Here is a 19676-nt window from a genome sequence, read left to right as displayed (position 1 = left end):
TTATTTTTCTTTTTAAAGAACTGTATAAGTCATTATCAATGAGTATATTCTGATGTGCAAGATGTGACACATTTACAGTTTTACATCCTCTATTGAGAGCCCTAAGATTGGGTATAGCTTTCACCAGAGTTCTGGGGGGTTCCAGGAAACAGAGCCCTGGGCCTGGGGGGCCTGGGGAGTCCTTCTCCTGATGGAAATCTCCCACCTTGGAAAACTCTCCAGATGGGCTCCTGCTGATGCTCCCAGTGAACTCTCCAAACTTCCTGAGTTTTTGGGCTTATAACTGGAGGCCTATGGCCATGGCTGTCTGTATGGTTGACTGGTAGTAACACTTGGATGGTGTTTTCTTGGAAGCTACAGCCTTGCTACTCAAAGTCTGGTCCTTGGACCAGTAGTCTTGACATCCTTTGGATGCTGGGGAGAAATTCAGGTGTGCCCCACATTACTGAGCCCAAACCTGATCTTCACAAGGCCCCCCAGGGGATGTGTGCACATGCTGTAGTGTGAGAGAGGGCGCTCTCCAAGTACCCTTCCATGCATTAATTTCATGCACAACATTTGCATGAACGCTGAGACGCTGTCATCTTTTACACAGAGAGGGAAACTGGCTCCAACAAGCAAAATGATCCGCCCAAGGTCACATGATGTTTAGAGTAGAACCCAGGCTTCTCACACCTACTGAATCCAGTAAGCGCTGATTGTGCTTTTTTAAAAAAATTTTTTTTAATGTTTATTTCTGAGACAGCATGAGTGGGGGAGGGGCAGAGAGAGAGAGGAAGACACAGAATCCAAAGCAGGCTCCAGGCTCTGAGCTGTCAGCCCAGAGCCCGACGTGGGGCTCGAACTCACAAACCGTGAGATCATGACCTGAGCTGAAGTCGGTCGCTCAACCGACTGAGCCACCCAGGCACCCCTGATTGTGCTTTTACACACATACGAATTGAATCCCCTCAGCCATCCGGAAGTATCATTATTACTACTCCATTTCACAGATGAGGAAAATGAGGCACAGAGAAGTTAACTTGCCTAGAGATGCCACAACTTGATCTCGACCCAATATAGGTATAGGATTCACCCCTTAGAAACCCTAAGCAAGTAGAAAGTCTGCAGGCCAGGGCATTCATATCCATCCTGGCGAAGCAGACCCCACATGAGTTTCAAAGCCATAAAGCCTGGGTTTGAGTCCTGCTGACACGTCTGTGGGCTGAGAAGACAGATGAGCTCATCTCTGAGGCCTTGGTTTTCCTGTCTGTAAAATGGAGAGAAAAGCAAATGCTGTCTGGCAAGGCCCTGGCAAGGAGTAAACGAGACCATAAGTACTGGAGTGTGTTGTAAACTGTAAAGTGCCATGCACATGCCGCTTACTGGCTTTATTCTCCAGGGACCCTGGCACAATGGTGGAAGAGGAAGCAGCTTGGAGAACGGGGAAGTTGCAGTAGGTGGAACTTAGGGGTTGTCATGGGAACCAAAGCTCCGAGGCTGATCAAGGCAGGAAATACCATCTGGTTTTAAACACCAAAAAGCCTCGACTCACACTGGACTTATTTCTGTAAACAGCAGAATTAACATCATCCTGTAGCAGTAATGTCAGCCTGGAGCAATCTAGATACTGTCTTTCTGCTGATTTCCCTGGTCAGATCCAGACAAAGCACCTAAGGAACTCCTTATCCATTAGCTGTCACTTCCAAAAAAAAGAAAAAATGTGGAAAAGTCACTTAGTAAATCTGAACTTAAACGGAAAGAAAAGATGCTGGGAGATGCTTTCCCACCCCTCCTAGGCTTTGCAAGCACGGAGGGAAGGCTGGAGATGACAGCATTTGGGGGGGGGGGGCTGGAACCCCAGGCAGAGCTGACCCTGGAAGGGTGCTTAGAGAGGATCTCACCTCCCCTCCAAATTATGAGAGATAAAACAGGCCCAGAATGGGATGGTGCCTGCCCAAGGTCACACAGCAAGTCAGTGACAAAACTGAAACTTGCATCTAAGTGTCTCAATGATAAAGTCAGCGTTTTTTCCTCTTCGCCAATCGCTGCTTCCTTTGGTATTTGCTCCAGCATTGTCATGTTGCTCCCTGGGAAACATGAGACTGGGGATTTCTCTGGTTCCCCATGGGCTCTGCAAGATGAGAAGCAGAGCGTTTCTTGAGTCCTGCACCTCCCAGGGATTCGACTCAGGAAGCCATTGTTTCTTTGTTGGGAACAACAAGATTTTTGTAGACCACATGAGCCCAAGTGAATCAGGGTGAAATTTTAAAAACAAGAGGGTGATGCCTTTGAGTTTTCAAAATCTAGAGGACTACCCAGCTTTCGTTGGCGGCTCCAAATTCAGCAGAGGTCTGGGGACGAAGGTTTTTTTTCATGGCGGGGAGGGGGGACTTGTGCCAGGAATCATTTGAGCTGAGAATCATTCTCTGCTGGAAATGTACCCAGGGTGGCTGCTGCTGTGTAGACTGGCTTTCTCTGAGCCTGTTTTCCCAGGTGCACCGTGAGGCAGATCCCACGTGACCACCTCTCAGGTCCCTTCCGGCTCTGACATTCTGTGACTTGCTAATCACTTTTTAAGAAAGGAAAGAAGACCCACTGCTCCTCGAGCCAGCCTGATACTTTGTTCAACAGCTGGCATGGACCCAAGTTGAGAAGCATCAGCATTGGCCCTTCAGCTCCTTGCTGGCTGGGTCCTGGGAATTCCCCATGAATGGGGCTTGGCTGGAAATAGTCGCTATCCAGCCTCAAGGAGCAAGGGACATCTGAGACCACTGTCCCCAGTCATAGCCCCAGGACCCTTAGCCTAAGCTGGCAGGTGACACCCAGAGGTAGCAATGACACAGAGCATGCCTATAGCTGTGTTTACCCCAAGTCACCCTGCCTCACCTTCAGACCCCCAGGTTCTTCCCTCAAGCCCCTCTGTCCTGTGTCGGCCCACCAGGTCACAGGTAGCGTCATCTCCCGGCAGTGGAGCAGGGGCTGGGGACCTGGGACATCTTCTGGCCCCACAGGCCTGAGGGAAAAACCTCACTCCCGGGGATGGCCTTGGTTTTTCTGGATCCCGCTGTATTAATGAGAAGCTGCACTCCTAGGGGCTGTCATTCACCTTCTGTCCCTTGGGGTAGGCGAAGTCTTCCCACCCTTTTCCCGCTTGCTCGGAGCCATAGGAACCACCTCACTGTCATCTCAAGGGAGCCCCCAAGTCTCAGCAGGGGATCCCTGGGGCTGCCAGGGCTACAAGAGTGCCTGAGCCGGGGGAGGGGAGGGAAGCTCTGGGCTGCACCATCTGCATTTGGGTTCCCAGGGCAGGAAGAGGGGGACTGTGGCTCTTTCATATTTCCCAGGAGTTAACTTTTTGGCCTGAAAGAACTTGAGAAATGTCTGATGGAAGAGCCAAAGCCCCCATCCCAGACAGCTCCATGTTTCTGTTGTTTTGCAGGCTCTTTGGCAGCTTCCCAGGTGTGATCTGAAATGGGCCCTGTATGTGGAGGGCAGGGAGAGGAAGGAAGGAAGAGGAAGAGGCAGACCCCTCCAGATGGGTAGGTGGCAGGTTTGATAAGCAAGAGAACTTACATAAGAGGCTTGTCTTGGACGCCGCAAGACGAGTAGATCTCCACACCCACCCACCACCTCTTAAAAGTTTATTCAGAGGCCTTAACTGGGTTAAGTCATGTATACATCCAGATGGTCTTAACACCACCTTGCTATCCCAAGGCCATGTCCTGGGGGCAGCCCCTGGGAGCAGGGAAGGCAAGAGGAACCCGCAGTGCAAGGACAGCGGAGGGACGGGGAGCCTCTCGTGTTGGGGTCCAGCTCCCAGGTCAACCAGCGGTCACGTCCCCTCGGTGACCTCCTCCGACAGTTTCCAGTCCAGCTAAGGGCAAGGGCATAGCGATCCTAGTTGTTTAAGCCTGGGAACTGACTTAACCTCTCTGCACCCCTGACTCTCAGCCTTGCCATCTGTAAGATGGGGGTACTAAATTTCTCTTCCTGTGATGGCTGGGAAAATTAAATGAAAAAAAGAAACCTTAGTGCCTAGCACACAGTAGGTGCTTTAAAAATCTATAATTGCAGGGGCACCTGGATGGCTCAGTCGGTTAAGCATCTGACTCTTGATTTCAGCTCAGGTCATGATCTCCTGATTCATTCGTGAGTTCGAGTCCCACATCGAGCTCTGTACTGGCAGCGCAGAGCCCGCTTGGGATTCTCTCTCTCTCTCTCTCTCTCTCTCTCCCTCTCTCTCTCTTTCTCTCCCTCTCTCTCTCTTTCTCTCCTGTCTCTTTGTCCCTCCTGTGCACTCTCTCTCTCAAAATAAATAAATAAACTTAAAAAAAAATCTCTATTACTAAAGAAAGATCTATAAAAAATGCAAACACTTCATTTCCACTCTCTAAAGCTTCTTTGGACAGGTATCCATGGTAAACGTCATTTTCCACGTTGGGGGAAACTGAGCTCAAAGCAGTGGGGTGACTTACGGGAAACCTCAAAGTGGCCACATGCTGGAGTGGGGTCTGTCCGACATGTATCCAAAGCTCCTTCTGTCTCCTCGCAACCATATACAGCTTTCTGAATACTTTGATGAAATGAGGGGAATGGAAATGAACTTGAGATGCATATATTTCCTCGAGACACGGCACCTGAGAAAAGTGAGAACTGAGAAATGCCAACTTTCAATTTTCTATTTACTTCCTTTCCTTACAGTTTCCTGACAGGGGCCTGGTTTGGAAACCAATTTTGTTGCATGTGTCTTTCCTTCATATTCTGCCTTGCTATTTGCAACTGTGGTGGTGTTTGTGAAGACAATGTCTAGTATGTTCTCTGGGAAGCTGACACCCAGAAAACAAAGGTTTCTTTAGCGATGAATACGCAGCCTGGAAACAGAGCAGAGAACATCTCCCTGAGACAATAGCTCAAAACTGGGCCATGGAGGGAACCTGGAGAAAAGACCAAGCTTCTTGCCCTCTCTCTGCAGTTGCACACTTAGAGAATTACAGCACAGCACAGCCAGGGGACATGACCCACCCACGGTGATAGCACTGGCAAATTGTAGGTTTAACTACATCAAAACTGAAGATTTCATGGGGCGCCTGGGTGGCACAGTCGGTTAAGCGTCCGACTTCAGCCAGGTCACGATCTCGCAGTCCGTGAGTTCGAGCCCCGCGTCAGGCTCTGGGCTGATGGCTCAGAGCCTGGAGCCTGTTTCCGATTCTGTGTCTCCCTCTCTCTCTGCCCCTCCCCCGTTCGAGCTCTGTCTCTCTCTGTCCCAAAAATAAATAAACGTTGAAAAAAAAAAAAAACAACTGAAGATTTCATTAAAATTTTTTTTAATGTTTATTTTTGAGAGGGGTGGGAGGACAGAGCACAACCGGAGTGGGGGGTGGGGTGCAGAGAGAGAGAGGGAGACACAGAATCTGAAGCAGGCTCCAAGCTCTGACCTGTCAGCACAGAGCCCAACGTGGGGCTCAAACTCACAAACTGAAAGATCATGACCTGAGCTGAAGCTGGACGCTTAACCAACTGAGCCACGCATGCGCCCCTAAAGATTTCTTTAAAAATTTCTTTTAAGTTCATTTATTTATTTTTAAGAGAGAGATAGAACGAATGGGAGAAGGGCAGAGAAAGAGAGAGGGACAGAGAGAGAATCCCAAGCAGACTCCACACTGTCAGCACAGAGCCAAACGGGGGGCTCGAACTCACAAACTGTGAGATTATGACGTGAGCCGAAGCCAAGAGTTAGATGCTTAACTGACTGAGCCACCCAGGTTAAAGATTTCTTTTTAAATGAAGGTCACAAAGCTGATACAGAGGGAAGAGATGTTTTCAATGCCTAAATCTGACCAGAGGCTCACAAGGGGCTAAGAGCTAGATTTATACAGGAACTATTTGCAAACCAGGAAGAAGCCATTTCACAGAAGCAGAAACTCGTATAAATATATGCAGAGATGCTCAACCTCACCGGTCATTGAGAAAAACCCAAACTACAACAGCAAGATTCAATTTCTTACCCATCAATTTAAAAAATGAGAAAGTTGGATAATGCTAAGTGTTGTTAAGGATGTGGGCTGTGTGAAGCGGCACAGCCATCTGGAGAGTAGTCTGGCAGGTTTTCGTGACATTGGGTATGTGCCCACTGCGGAGCCGGCCCCAGGCTGTGTGCCCTGAGATACGTGTTCCTTGTCCTCTGCTGCTGCGTTGCTCTGTATTGAGTGGCTCTGGTCCCTGCAGGCGGTGTTTTCCAGGTTCCTTGTCAGCTGGCTCCACTAAGAGGCACTGACAGGAAGTTGGAGGACAGAAGGGAGAAACCAGGGTATCTCTCGTCCTCTCCTCAGCCGCAGGTGGCATCTCCAAGCAGCAGCTGTGCCTCCTTCCAAGGGACCAGGACTGGTGAGTTATGACTCCAGATTTACCAGATAACCCCTCCCCTCTCTGGTCCTCCTGTAGCACTTCTCCACTGTTGCTAATTTCTGGCTGCTTCACTGTCCCCATGTAGCTTCTCAGCCTTTCCATTCTCCGAGTAACCAATTCCCTGCATGCAAGTCCCTGTGTTTTAAACACTCAAGCTGATTCTGTTGCCTGGTTAGACTGATTCACATCCCAGGATCCGCGCAGTCCCAAATCCTAGGTATGCACTTTAGAGCCACTCCCCTGCAGGTGCACAAGGAGAGATGTCTAAGAATGTCTGTCTACAGTGTTTGTGAAAACGGAGAGGTGGAGGGGGCGTGGCCACCCATTGCCAGAGGGACGGATATTGTACAAGGGTAGGTAACATGTGACGTGTAAGCACATTGAAGGGGTGACCATGCTGGGGGGTGGGGGAGGAATGGGGACCAAGGATGAAGCAGAAAACAAAGCAGAAGGGCGTTGCATGGAATGAATGAATGATGAATGTGTCTTGAGCCGAGGAAGTCGTTAACTCAACTTCTGCAAATGAGGTTAAAAATGTACATTATGCCTTGAAAAGATGAGCGGGAAAAGAATATGATTGTCCAGGCAGAAAGCATAACGTGTGAAGAGCAGAGGCCTAAAAACGGCCTGTCCAGGGAACAGCCAGATGTGACATGTGGCCCATGGCCAGTACCGTGCCCACTGGAATTACGGAATGTCAGCTACACTCAAAAGATCTTAAAGATCTGTTTAACCTCTCTTGGTATAGATGGAGAAACTGAGGTCTGGAGAGGGTCAGGGATACCCACGGTCTTGCTGTGGCAACTCATCCAGAGCCCAGGTTTCCTGACCCCGTTTGGGGAATTTCTACTAAGTTCTACTAAGTTCTTCACTCTGTGCCAGGCACTGTGCAGGCCCTGGGGACACAGCCCCTGCCCTCCAGGGCTGCACTCATGGGAACAGGACAGGCACAGAGTCAAACAGGTCAAACAGCCCTGATGTGTGCAGTGGTGGCAGGGAACACCGACGGGTAGGTGGCCCCAGTGAACTATGTCTCTCGGTGTCTATGATGGTTTGAAGTCCTCTCCCCTTGAGTCTGGGCTAGGTCTGTGACTTGCTGCCCCATGAAATGTGATGGAGGTGACATTGTGCCTGTTCTGGGCCTAAACCATAAGAGAGCCTGGGGTTTCTGCTTTTTCCCATCAGAGTCCTGAGCTGACACCTAAAAACCTGGCTACCCTCCTGGGGAAGCCTCATGGAGAGACTGTGCACAGAGGCCATGTGGAAAGGGAGAGTCTCCAAGACTAACTGGAAAGACAGAGAATCCCAAATGTGCCAGCGTCCCCAGCTGAGCCCAGCCTACGGCCAACCTGCCAACTGAATGCAGCCACATGAGTGACCAACCAGCAAGACCAGCAGAACTGCCCAGCTGAGCCCAGCTCAGATAATAGTCATAAGCAAAACGGTTGCTATTTTAAGCCACAGAATCTCGGAGTGGTTTGTGATGGCAGCAATGGATTACCAAAACATGCAGTGTCAAGTGAATAGTGAGGGGACAGAATGAGAACAGGGTACACGGAGGGCCAGAAGGAGTGACAATGAATCTGACCAGGAGGATTCTGAGAGCCGAGCAGGAAAAAGTGAAGATGAGTCTTGGGCATCATCAGTGCAATTCAACAGACGCCCTCCGAGGACCTACTACTTGCCAGGCCCTGGGTGGGGCTGAAGAGGAGGCAGAGAAAGACAGCTGCAGCCTGGTGGGCGAGGGGTCTTGAGCACTGGCAGTGATGGTGCGAGGAGGTTGGACGTGCTCGGTGGGAGGCAGGGGCTGAGCGCTCAGAAGGCAGAGGGCTTGTTTCCTTGGAAGAGTGACCAGGGAAGACTTCATGGAGGAGGTGGAATTTAATGTGGGCTCTGAAAACTGGACGTGGTTTAGAGTTAGAGGGAAAAGGTTTCCAGGCGGAGGGTATCGTGTGCACAGCGGTACAGAGCTGGGATGGTTGGCCTGTCGGGACCGGAAGCGGCCAGTACGGAAGCTGATCAGATCTCCACAATGAGGGACACTGGTCCTGCTCTGTCTTGGCTAAATCCCCCAAACACATGTATACAGAGATACTGTAACAGCAGCAAGCCCTAGTAACACTCTGGTTACGTGAGGTAGGGAGGAAATGCCCCCCAAATGAGCGATATTTCTTCCAAAGTCAGTTCATGTTATCATTGTGGATTGGGAGACAAATAAATGCCTAAGAATAGACACAGAACATTAATTTTTTATTGATCATAATATCATTTTCGTGAACATTAAAAATGTAGACTTTGGCAAGAAATAATTTTCACAAAAAGAGAGAAAAGATATTTGGAAGGGTGTGCGTTTCTCCTTTCCCGTCCCTTTGATCTTCCTGCCAGCCATTTCAGGAGAATGGACCTGTTGGGGTATCATAGTGGGGGTAGTAGAGCATAGGGTAATAGGGGAGAGGGCCCTGGAGGCTTTCAGACCCAGCTTAGAATCCCAGCACTGCCCTTTTCTAGTTATAAAGTGCCAAACTCAGAGCGCAGCCCCTGGTAAAAGCCCAGCACGCTCTTGGAGTTGTTAAAATTACCCATGATCATCATTCACGCTATTTTAAAAGAAGGAAGCTGAGGCCAAGGAGCTTCCCAAGTGCCAGCACACTGGGAACAAAATGCAGTCCCCATGTCTCCTTCTTGGGTTCCCTCTGTTTCTCTTCCCTGCACCCCACCTCCTTTCCTTGCTCTTAGGGTCTGCGTCATTACGCGACAGGGGTGCTGAAGTGAGAAACATTGAACTCCAGGTCCTATGACCCTTCTGGGGTGTTTCTTGAGGACCTCCAAGGTGACAATAAATCAAACTGACTCCCTTGGAGACTCATACCAGCATAAGATAGAAGAACATGCAAGCCACGGGGGATCTTGCTAAAAGAAACAAGCAATGAGGCATCAGGTATCCACTTTTAACAAAGGGAACAGAAACAATAGGAGAAGCTAGAAAATCAACAGTTCACTTAACCTTAAACTATGGTGTGCTAGAAAAGACAGGTTGGCCTCTTAAATCCAGAATTATAACCCCAAAGTTTGTCACTTCTGTGCTCGCTTGACATTCAGCCTAAGACTCCATTTTATCTTCTGTAAAATGGGCATAAGAATGCCTTACAGAATTATTGAGACCAATTAATGAGATAATATATAGAAAGGACATTGTGCCCTGGATTGTATTGAAGAGATATTCTGGGGGTACAATCTCTGAAGCTGTGTGTCTGTGCTTTCCTCTGCCAAGGGGATCCCCAGATTCTCCACAGGGTCCCTAACTCTCCCCAGATAAGTTTATGTTTTAGAGACTGAAGGGTTTTACTTTGTTTCTAATATAAGATTAACCCTAATATTGAAAAAATCAAAGCATAAATAAAAAGAAAATTGAAAAGGAAAAGTGATAGTAAACAGTAGAAACCAAATGTAGTGGGGTTTTTCTTCAATCTTTTTGTTGTTTTGTTGTTGGGATTTTTTTTTTTAATGAACTGAGTCATCCATCATTCAGTCAGTGAGCTGAACGTCTCAAAATGAAAATATAAGAGGGAGAAAAATAGAACCAAAAGCAATAATAAAACAGAGAGCAAAGTGGTACAGGAAGCTTTTTTTTTTTCTTTAATAAAAGAAATATATGCTCATAGTAAACAACAAAAAAAAATCGAACAGTACAGAAGGATAGAAGGTGAAAAATAAATCTCTTTTTCCCCTTCCATTACTTCTCTCTCTCGGTCCTGTTAGCCAGAGGTCACTGCTCTTGACAGCAAGAAACTTTTTATTTGTTTCTTTCACATTGCAACTGATTGTATCCATCTTTTAAATTTTTTTTTTCAACGTTTATTTATTTTTGGGACAGAGAGAGACAGAGCATGAACGGGCAAGGGGCAGAGAGAGAGGGAGACACAGAATCGGAAACAGGCTCCAGGCTCTGAGCCATCAGCCCAGAGCCCGACGCGGGGCTCGAACTCACGGAGCGCGAGATCGTGACCTGGCTGAAGTCGGACGCTTAACCGACTGCGCCACCCAGGCGCCCCTGTATCCATCTTTTAAAGGAGAAGATGGAATTTAGAAAATTCCCAGAGGCATCTAATTTGCTAAAAGATAATGAACATCGTATAAAAGAATTAAGTGCTTTCCAAGATCCTGACAAAATAAAGATATCAATCAAAAAAACTCCCCAAAGGAAGTCCAGATGGCCATGCAATTGAACTTTATCATGCTCATCGGCCTGGCAATCTCCATGCCCTTGAAATACCCAAGAAAACCATCCAACAGAAAGCAACACCTGATACATATAGTGAATTCTTCATCAAGCTGATCTAAAACTGGAGCAAATCCTATAAAGCTGTTAGCCTGTTCAGGATCCCTGATGAACCTAGGCGCAGAGTTCCTTCCAAACCAGTCTTTTATTTATTTATTTATTTTAAGTGTTTATTTATTTTTGAGAGAGAGAGTGTGAGTGAGGGAGGGGCAGAGAGAGAGGGGGACAGGATCCGAAGCAGGCTCTTTGCTGATGGCAGAGAGCGCGATGTGGGGCTTGAACTCATGAACTGTGAGATAATGACCTGGGCCCAAGTCAGATGCTTAACTGACTGAGCCACCCAGGCATCCCCCAAACCAGTCTTTCAAACATAGGCACAGGTCCATCTGGAGTCAGAAGATCTTATACTTCCTTGTGCAAGATGGTGTAATACCAGGAAGATACGGTACCATTAATCACAGCGAGTCGATCATCCCAAAGCATCTGATGACGTACACTGTATTTCCAAATTTTAGAAGCACGTGGAAAATGATAGAACATGCTGGAGTTTACTAAAATCAGCTATGGAATTTGAACAGCTGGAATGTTAAGGAAAGGGCAAAGAGTAACCGAAATGTCACTAAAGTCAGATGCCGGCCTACCTGTGTCCTTTGCTATTTAATATACTATAGAGCTGGATTGGGGGATAGGGCAGAGGGAATAACTGATTTTGTTAGGAAAAGGCAAATGAAAAGGCTCACTGTTGTTATTTAAAGCTTGGAGCAAGATTGGCAGGATAGGATGTACAGCTTCCTGTCTCAGCGCGCTCCTGAAAACCAGGCCATAAATAAGATCCTTGAAAAGCAAATCATATTTACCCGATAGGAAGGATGTCATAATTGAAGCTTGCTTTGCTGATTAAGGATTTGGCATTAAATTAATCATATGTAGCCTTCCCCCTCCAAGCTGTGCCAGTCCCAGGGAAGTGAGACTCCCCCACTGTCACCTGGCCCTCCGTACCCTGGAAGGAAAGGGTAATCCTCTGCCCTTTGTGACGAACCTCATGAAGAGCCACATGGAGGGGACTTTCCCACGGCACCCCCTCTCCCCATTGTAGAAACCCATGTAGAAGGCGTTCAGGTAATAATGAAAAATGCACACCTATTCATTCAACAAACCCAGATTGTGTGCTTGTGTGTGCCTATGGTCTCACATGTGGAAGAGAGGACGCAGAGAGGTGGACTAACTATACGACACAGTGTGGTGTCAGAGACTCTTTCTAGAATGTGCTGAGATAAATGAAAAACTGCATTTCATCGAATCTAAGACACCATTATTTTATGTATCACTGAGAAAGGAAAAAAATACTGCCAATTATAAGATGCCATCAATGGCAAGGTGCATCCTGATGCTAGAGACGAATACAAATGTGGGTCTCAGAATGGGTGAAATGTGGTAATTAACTTTTAAAGAAGTGATAAGTGATACCTCTCAGCATGAGCCAAGCCTCACCATGGGAGCTGGGAGAAGGTAGCAATTACTTCTGCTGGGTGACTAGAGGAGGCATCACAGGGACGTGACATCTGATCTCAGTCGTGAAGGATTTCACCAATGGGAGGAAGAGTGGGAAGAACATTCAGGTTGAAGGAATAGCACAAGCAAAAGTTACGGAGGCAGAAAAGGGCAGGCATGATTATGGACCTGCTAATACGTCCTGAGTAGTTAGAAGGCATGGGGAGATAGAGCGGGTGCGAAGCTGGGACCACTGAAGCCAGATTGTCAGTAGCCTATAACCCCAGTCTTGGGAGTTAGTGCCCCATAGATGACAGGGAGCCATAGAATGTTTTGAGCTGTGAGGACATGATTGGAGCCAAGTGTCGGAGAGGTTTGTCTGGCAGGGTAAATGCAGGGTAGGTTGAAGGGTGAGACCAGAGGTAGGGATACAGGTGAGACTTGCAACCGGCCCAGCTGGGGGCGGGTGGAGACAAAACCAAGGGGCCCCACACGGATCCACGTGATCAAGTCAGATTGTGAAGGGCTAAGGCCACAAGGCCATGAGAATAAAAGACCCACAATCACACACAACAATATGGATAAATCTCACAAACGCAACGTTGAGTGAGAGAAGCCAGACACAAAAGAGGACACAGGCAGTGATTCCATTTTGTACCAAGACCAAGAAAAGGCCCAGACCAATCTTCAGGGTTAGCAGTCAGGATGCCGGTTACCCTGAGGGAGGATAGTGACTGGCAGGGACCCAACGGGGGCTTCTGGGTGCTGGTCATGTTCTGGTTCTTGGTGCTGTTTATATGGGCGTGTTCACTTCATGAAAACTGACTGACCTGTGAATTAAGATTTGTGCACTTTCTGCCTGTATGTTGTGGTTTGATACAATGAACCCCCCTCTCCCCACCCCCCAGTTCGGGACACAGAAACTGGGAGTAGAGGTCTAGAACGGAGGAGCCTGCAGGAACACGCAGCCACCCAATGCCAGAATGAGTCACAGTCCACTCAAGAGGCTTCCCGCAGTGCACTTGGAGCGGGTATGAGCAGATGAAGAAAGGAATGAAGAACTTTCTCACCTCTGGGCCTATGACAGAGGCACACCAGACGTATTGGTGGAGAATGACCAGCAAACAGAAATAGCGGGGCGAGCAGAATTACAAGGGAAAGGAGAGACGAGGAGAATTTCAGGGAGCACCTAGGTGCATTCAGTGAGCCCACGGAGTGCCTGTGAGGGCAGGGCGGGAAACTGTGGACGGGATCCAGGCAGAGCAACTACGCATCCTTTGGGAGATGAGTGAAAGGGAGTGCAGAGAGCGGGGGACACAACCGAGTCTGGGAGTCCTGAGAGGCTAAAAGGGTAAGGTCGGCAACATGGAGTTTGGGTGTTGACCCTCAGTGGCTTTCTAGAAGTCCTGGTTTTACAAATGCTGTGTGGTCACACAGAGAAGAGAGGGATGGATGGTCCCTAGGCGTGGATGTGGGTTCACCACCAACCAGCCCAGCCACACTCACCCGTAATCGTGGCTACTAATCTGGATGCCCTTAACAGTCTGGAACGTGGGGACATAATCACGAGTGAAATGTTTTGGCCCTGTTCACAGGCCCCTGCGTTAAACTGCTGGTCAGCAGGCTCAGGGAGATCTGGCTTGCTGGTCATCTGAAACAGCACAACAGCAAGTCCACAGAGAGCAAACCTGGGGCTCTTAGAGGACCAGAGTGTGATGTGGCTGCCGGCAAAATGCGGGTGGCCCCAGACTGCAAGGACAGCAGCCCAGAGGCCTGAACGCAGAGGGATGCTCCTGTTATTCTGTGTGCTTCTTGGTCCATATGGAGGGCTTGTGGTCAGTTCTGGACATCACTCGAAGAAAACCATGAGCAGACTAGTGGCCAGGGAAAGTTGAGGAACCGGGAGACATCCCTCTGAGGAAGAGGTGACTTGGTTGGGGGTGGTACGCAGCATTACTTGTGAGCTGTCTTTGGTGAAGGACACCATGGATGAAGGAGAGACTCCAGCAGCAGACTGGGATCCAGAGTGAATGCCACAGCAAGGCTGACTTTGGTGGAGCACACAACCGCCATCGACCGAATAACAGCATGGGAGCCTCAGGAAGCACTGATCTTGCCACTGATCTGCTGGTATTATTACTATAATTGTTATTAGTTGCATGCCTAACAAGAGCTAAGTACTGTGTTAAGTACCTTACATGCACGTACGCATTATCTTACTAAGGGAGTTAATGATATGAAAAGTGCTCAGAACAGCGCCTGGCACACGTGAGTACTCGAAGTACATTCGCTGTTGTAATTATTTAATCTTCACAATAAACTTGCTGTGAAAGAGGAATTGTTTATTCTCACTTCACAGACAAGGAAACTGAAGGTCAGGAGAGTGAGTGACTCCCCCAAGGTGGCACCACTAATGACTGGTAAGCCAGACTTTGAGCCCAGGACTACCTGCTTCCTAAAGTTTGATGAGTGGTTAGACCAGAAACTTTCCCGTCTGGCCAAGGTTCTGTTCCTAAACTGTACCTCTTGTTCATTGATAACCCCCTTTGTAAAGGATCTTATTGTTTGTGAAACCTGTAAATGAGGGGGGCTTTTGGCCCCCTCGCCAGTCTGTGTCCTTTTGGAGATGCTCAGTTATGACTAAACTGCCTGCCTACGTCTGCTCGGGGCTTGTCCAGCCTATATGGAACAAGCCGATATGTCCGTCCTTCCTCTGTTGTCAAACCGACAAAGAACACGGGTGGAAGGAGTGGCTCCGGGCTCTTCTGGTCGACCCCAGGTTCGGCCTCAACTCCAGAAGGGTTTAGTCATAGACTCTCCCCAGGCCAGATGCTCTCCCCTGACACCTCAGGGGGAGGGCCAGTTTCATCTCTGTTTTGGTGAGGGACCCTGGCCAAGTCATTTTACATTTTCCTGGTGTTGAGCCTCAGGGGCGTTCTTTAGTTCTTTAAGACTATTAACTTCTCAGTCATAGAAGGGCATCTTCAAGGAGAGGCATGTGGAGTAGAGAAATGTGCAGGAGTTTGGGGTCAGACAGACCGGGTTTGGGCTCTGTCACTGTCTCTGCCAAGTATCATTAAGCATGGTATTTAATCCATCTGGACTTCAGTCTTGTAATTTGTGAAACTGGGATCCTAACACCTATTTTTCAGACAGTTGTGAAGATTAAGATGATGCATACCAAGGTGTCTGGCACAGAGTAGGTAGGTGTTTAATAAATGGCAGCTATTATTATTACTCGAACTGTGTCACCAGACCACATTTGATGCCTGAAACCCAATTTTACGGTTTAAAAAACATGCCTTGTGAGAAGAGAAAAGCGACTTAGATTCATTCAGCTAATCTTTTTTGGAGCCATCATTCATAACTTATCCATGAAAAAAAAAGAACTGCAAACAAACAATGTATTTAAACAAAAAAACCAGCTGAGCTACTTGGTTGAAAGAAGCACTTCAATGTAAACACGAATAGGAAATACGTGGGGGAAAGAGAAGAAATACATGAGAGGTGTTTGTAAGATGGCTTATGGTTTTGGGGGGTTTTTGGTTTTGTTTGAAGAAAAAAGTACAAGAAGAACTCCCTGCTGTTGGAGCAAGAGCAGAGGCAGACATGGATGATGGGATCGATTGGGAACAGGGTGTCGGAAACTGGAGCCAGTCCCTGGGAGGAGACAGCTGCCACATGGCAGATCCCTGCCGCTGGCACCGGCGTGGCAAGGGGTGTCCAGCCCTGCCTGGAAAAAGGACAGACAGCAGGGGGAAGCCTGGTTATCCTCCCAGGGTCGGGATCCTGCTCAAAGACAGCCAGATGGACCCTGGAGTCCCCAACATCCTCTGAAAGAGAATGGGCATCATCTTTCAAAGCAGCCCCAGCCTCTAAGCCAGGGTTTGGAGACTGGCTTCTGGTTCTTGTGTGTAGGGAGAGGGCGTGGGAGAAAGTATTGCTAAGATGAGAATTTAAGCCACACAGACCTGGGCTGACGCTTTCTTAAGTCTTTACTGAGTCCCTTGTAAGGTAGATGAGCCTGTAAATCAGTGTTTCCCACAGTCCTAGGACTTGGCATCTGCTGATGCATATTATTCCATTAATAATGAGAAGAACAAGGGCACCTGGGTGGCTCAGTCGGTTGAGCGTCCGACTTTGGCTCAGGTCATGATCTCACTGTTTGTGGGTTTGAGCCCCGCGTCAGGCTCTGCCGACAGCTCGGAGCCTGGAAACTGCTTCCAATTCTGTGTCTCCCTCTCTCTCTGCCCCTCCCCCGCTCATGCTCTGTCTCTCTCTGTCTCTCAAAAATGAATAAACATTAAAACATTTTAAGAATATAATGAGAAGAACATTAACCTAACGGCTTCTGTTTGCGCCCTGGTTCCTGCCACTATATGTGGCTTATTATCAGCCTCCTAGCTGATCTCCCTGCTTCCACCTTTTTCACCTTCCCTCGTTTGTCAATGATTCTTCACTCTGCAGCCAGATTGATCCTGTTCAAATACATCGGATCGTGTCACTGTTCCCCTCAATACCCTCAGTGGTTCCCCAGTTCATCAGGTGCAATCGGTCCTACCTGATCCCGGCCTGTCTTTGACCTTGGGTACTGCCACTTTTCCCTTTGCTCACTCTGCTCCAGACACACCAGCTTCCTGACTGTTCCTTGAACATGCCAGGCACACTCCTGTCTCAGAGCCTCTGGCCTTGCTGTTCCTCCACCTGGAACACTCTTTGCATGTCTTGCTTACTTACCTCTTTGAGGTCTTTGCCGAAGAGTCACCTCAGTATGTCCTTCTGTGACCCCCTATTTCAAATTGTAGCCCCACTCTGTCAGTTTCAACCCTCTTTCCTGCTTTATTTGTTCTCCAAAGCACTTCTCACAAGCTGACATGCTAAGATATCTCCTTACTATTTCTGTTTATTATTTCTCTCTCTCTCTCCACTAGAATGTAAATTTTATGAGAGCGGGGATTTTAGTTTGGCTTGTTTATTCTTGCCTCCTCAGCTCCTAGGACACTGCCCAGCACATAGTAGATGCTGTAAACCATTTGTTGAAGGAATGAATGATTATTATAAAGCAAGAGACTGGACTCCAGCTGTAGGGGGATATTGACTCAAGGCTGGTGACCGAGGCAGAAACTCAGACCTAGGAAGCATGCCAGGAATCCAGTTATCCAAACTGAAACACAGGCCAGGGTAGGATCTGGGAACCAGAGGGATGCCCAGGCCTTAAAAGTAAGCATGAGATCAGAACCTGGCCTGGAGCCAGGCCGACGGAGAGTGTTGAAGCTGGTGATCTTCAGGTCAGGGCTGGTCCTAGCCACATGTCTTGGGGCCAGGCCACCCCATAAGTGGAGACAGAGGGGGCTGAAAGGCAGGTTGCTGGGCAGGGCCTTCAACCACTTAGTAAATGTCAAGCAAAGTTATCCCAGCTTTCAACTTATTCCCAGATGTAGGTGTCAGTGGATAATCCATATTGGCATGGCTTACAAGGAAAACACAAATGACTAAGGGAAAACAGGAAAATGCTCCTTCAGAGACCTGAACTGAGAAGTTGAGGAAGGGCAGATGCCTGGAACCTATGACCAGGAGGATATCTGTCCTGTCAAGTGAGACACCAGCTAAGCGAGATTACCTGTCATCTGGACCGTTTTTGGTTTTGTTTGTGGAGATGCTCTGGTGAACTCTGCTCACGCAAACCCTCCAGCTATGTGCAGCTCAGGAGCGGTGTCTGCAGAAGTCTAGAAAGAGGAGTTGGGACAGAGAGAACTTGGCCTGGGTTCCCCAGAGCTGTCCAGAGTACTCTCGAGGAGTTGGGCTCAGCCGCTCCTCTCTGTCCTCATACTTCCTGATAATCTAGCCTGTGATTCAGGGCTGTCCCTACCTCACTCCAGAAGAGCAAGGCTGTGGACATCATCTGGTCCAACTCCTTCACCACATACCTAAGAGAACGGAGGTTCAGAACAATCAAAAGTCAGGGCAGCGCCCCTCCCATAGGGGAAGTTGTTCCCTATCCTGGCTCCCACTGCACTATGCACAGAGCTCCTGCTCTGGGGTCCGGTCCTACCTTGGTAGCTCTGTGTACTTGGACAAGCTGGAACCTCTCTGAGCCTCGGTGTATTCACCTGTAAAGTGAGGATGATAAATACAGTACTTAGTTCATTGAGCTGTTGTGAGGATTACATTATAAGGCATGTAGGAAATGTTCAGTGAAGGTTAAACTGCCAACCTTGTTACAAGGTCGTCGATATGGTCCACAATGGTTGGTTCAAGCACAAGGATGTTTTCTTATTTGATGTCCTACTGTCTCCCCTCATTAATCACCCCTTGGGATTTTATATTTTAATGACCTACGATTCCTATTCTTCAAGGATGGAGGGGCTAGGTCAGATCACAGGACTTCTTTGCGTAAGGTTAGCCAGGGCAACCCAGCCGAGAGGGCCAAGTCCAGGGGAGCACGGATCTGCTCTGGGCGGTGATCCCACCCGGAGGAATGTTGCTGGGCGGAGCCCTTTGGGAGTGGGGACGCGGGGAGGTCAAATGCCTGGAGGGGGCGGTAGCACCCGCAAGGTGTGGACCCTAGTCTCTTCTGAGGTTGGCAGGGGACGGCTTCTCAGTCTGGTGGGGAAAGTGGGGGACTCTCAGTCAAGGCCATAAGCGCCGGATACCTTAGCACCAAGGGATGTTCGAGCGCCGGTGGCATCTTTGGCCGCCCCTTCGGGCTCGGTTAGGGCCTCCCCAGACACCCGCGCGGAACAGAAGAGCACAAGGCTTCAGGTGCCTCTAGGACGCCTCCGTGGCGCGCAGTCAGCCCAGACCTTCCCCGTCAGACCTCCGAGCAGCAGTCCCAAACCACCGTGCAGGAAGCGCTCGGCGGAGCGGCGGCGGCCACTGCGCGTACCAGCACGCAGTCCACGTTCCCCCAACCCCCGTGCCCCGGGCGCCCGGGTCCCCCGCGGTGCGCGGACATCGGCCGCCCGCGCGGCGGAGGGCCGGGGGCGCGTGTGTGCGTGTGCAGGAAAGGCGGCCCTCCCCGCGGCCGCCCCTGCGCCAGCGCCTCCCCCTCCCCCGGCGCGCACGGCCCGTCCCCGTCCCCGGAGGCGGCCCGAGCCGCCGCGGAGCAGCTTCGCCTTCGCCTCCCGCGTTTCCTGCCGCCCGCCCTCCCCCGGCCAGGCTCCAGGGGCTGCCGCGGAGCGGCTCCCGGCGGGAGAGCGGCTCAGAGCGCGCACGGGGGCGGGCGGAGGCGGCCTGGTTCGCGGTGGCCGCGCCGGAGAGAGGCGCGCGCGAAGACGCCGGCCCCCCTCTCCGCGTTTGCTCTCTCGCTCCCCGCCTCCCGCACTCCGCTCGCTCCCACCCCTTCCCGGCGTGATTGATCCGTCACGGGCGCCGCCGCTGCCGCCGCCGCCGCGGCCGTTCTGAGCCGAGCAGGAGCCGGAGCCCAAGCCGGAGCCGGGGCCGGGGCCGGGACCGGCGCCATTGCGCGGGCGCCGCGGGGAGAGCTTGGCGCGGGGCGGCGGGCCGGGCCAGGCCATAC

At 49.8% G+C, this 19676-nt stretch overlaps 1 protein-coding gene across 1 annotated transcript in view; it reads left to right on the top strand.

Moving 5' to 3' along the window:
• Positions 1-14495, top strand: part of ANKS6 (ankyrin repeat and sterile alpha motif domain containing 6) — a 68071-nt gene extending 53576 nt beyond the window's left edge. The window contains exons 18-21 of the mRNA XM_040481799.1: positions 596-687; positions 3422-3521; positions 6208-6740; positions 13066-14495. The gene's annotated coding sequence lies outside the window, so the exon portion shown is untranslated. The remainder of the gene's footprint in view (positions 1-595; positions 688-3421; positions 3522-6207; positions 6741-13065) is intronic.
• The last annotated feature ends 5181 nt before the right edge of the window (positions 14496-19676 follow it).

Source organism: Herpailurus yagouaroundi, unplaced genomic scaffold (genome assembly GCF_014898765.1).
Source record: "Herpailurus yagouaroundi ecotype Mexico unplaced genomic scaffold, PumYag 160, whole genome shotgun sequence".
In the NCBI taxonomy this organism is placed as follows: Eukaryota; Metazoa; Chordata; class Mammalia; order Carnivora; family Felidae; genus Herpailurus; species Herpailurus yagouaroundi.
The sequence above is the reverse complement of the archived record's forward strand: the minus strand, read 5'-3'. Positions and strand labels throughout refer to the sequence as shown.